We start from the raw sequence: 687 nt of genomic DNA, 5'->3' as shown, positions 1-687 counted from the left end.
CACACACACACCCTGCAGACGCGGGCCGGAGAGGCTCCCTTATCACGCGCCAGGCGTCCGGCCGCGCCCCGCCCCGCCCCCAAGCCGCGTTCCACACATCCCCCTCGGCCCCCCTTTCGCTGACGCGGCTGGATGCCGCCCCGCCGGGCCCCGCCAGCGGCGCCGCCGCGGACGGCTTGCCCGTGCGCGCGGCTGCGGCAGAGGCGCCGCCGGCGGCGCTGCGGGGGCCGAGCAGGCTGGGGCTTTACAGGAGGGGCTTCTCTTTCAGCGCGGCCAGCGGCGGGGCCGGTGGTGATGTCATCATAGGCGGCGGTGATGTCATCAGCAGCGGCGGTGACGTCATCGGCGGCGGCGGCGGGGAGGGCTCTCTCAGCCGGGGATCCAGCTTAGACCCCCGGGGGGCAGAGGCGGCGGCGGCCCCGCCCTCGGGTGAGGCGGCGGCCGACACGGCTGCGCCCGGCGGGACGCGCCGCGCGCGGCAGGGCGGTGCCAGCGGACGGTCCTCGCTGACCGGGCGATCCTCGCTGACGGGGCGGGGGTCGCTCGAGACGCTGCGGGAGGCGGCCGGTGGCCGCGCGGCGGAGGCAGAGGCGGGCGCGGCCGCGGGCGCGCCGCGGCCGCGGGGCGCGGAGGGCGCGGCGGGGGCGGGGAGCGGCGACGCGGGACCTGCGGAGGCTGCCGCGGCCG

Source organism: Monoraphidium neglectum (genome assembly GCF_000611645.1).
Source record: "Monoraphidium neglectum strain SAG 48.87 unplaced genomic scaffold scaffold00153, whole genome shotgun sequence".
In the NCBI taxonomy this organism is placed as follows: domain Eukaryota; kingdom Viridiplantae; phylum Chlorophyta; class Chlorophyceae; order Sphaeropleales; family Selenastraceae; genus Monoraphidium; species Monoraphidium neglectum.
The sequence above is the reverse complement of the archived record's forward strand: the minus strand, read 5'-3'. Positions refer to the sequence as shown.